This window comes from Leucoraja erinacea, chromosome 38 (genome assembly GCF_028641065.1).
Source record: "Leucoraja erinacea ecotype New England chromosome 38, Leri_hhj_1, whole genome shotgun sequence".
Taxonomy (NCBI): Eukaryota; Metazoa; Chordata; class Chondrichthyes; order Rajiformes; family Rajidae; genus Leucoraja; species Leucoraja erinaceus.
Window position 1 is genome coordinate 3,736,904 of NC_073414.1, and position 256 is coordinate 3,737,159.

Consider the following 256-nt stretch of genomic DNA (forward strand, 5'->3'; position numbering starts at 1 on the left):
GCTTCGTTTTAAATGGTCACGGTGGCGCAGCTGTAGAAACATAGAACATAGAAATTAGGTGCAGGAGTAGGCCATTCGGCCCTTCGAGCCTGCACCGCCATTCAATATGATCATGGCTGATCATCCAACTCAGTATCCCGTACCTGCCTTCTCTCCATACCCCCTGATCCCCTTAGCCACAAGGGCCACATCTAACTCCCTCTTAAATATAGCCAATAAACTGTGGCCTCAACTACCCTCTGTGGCAGAGAGTTCC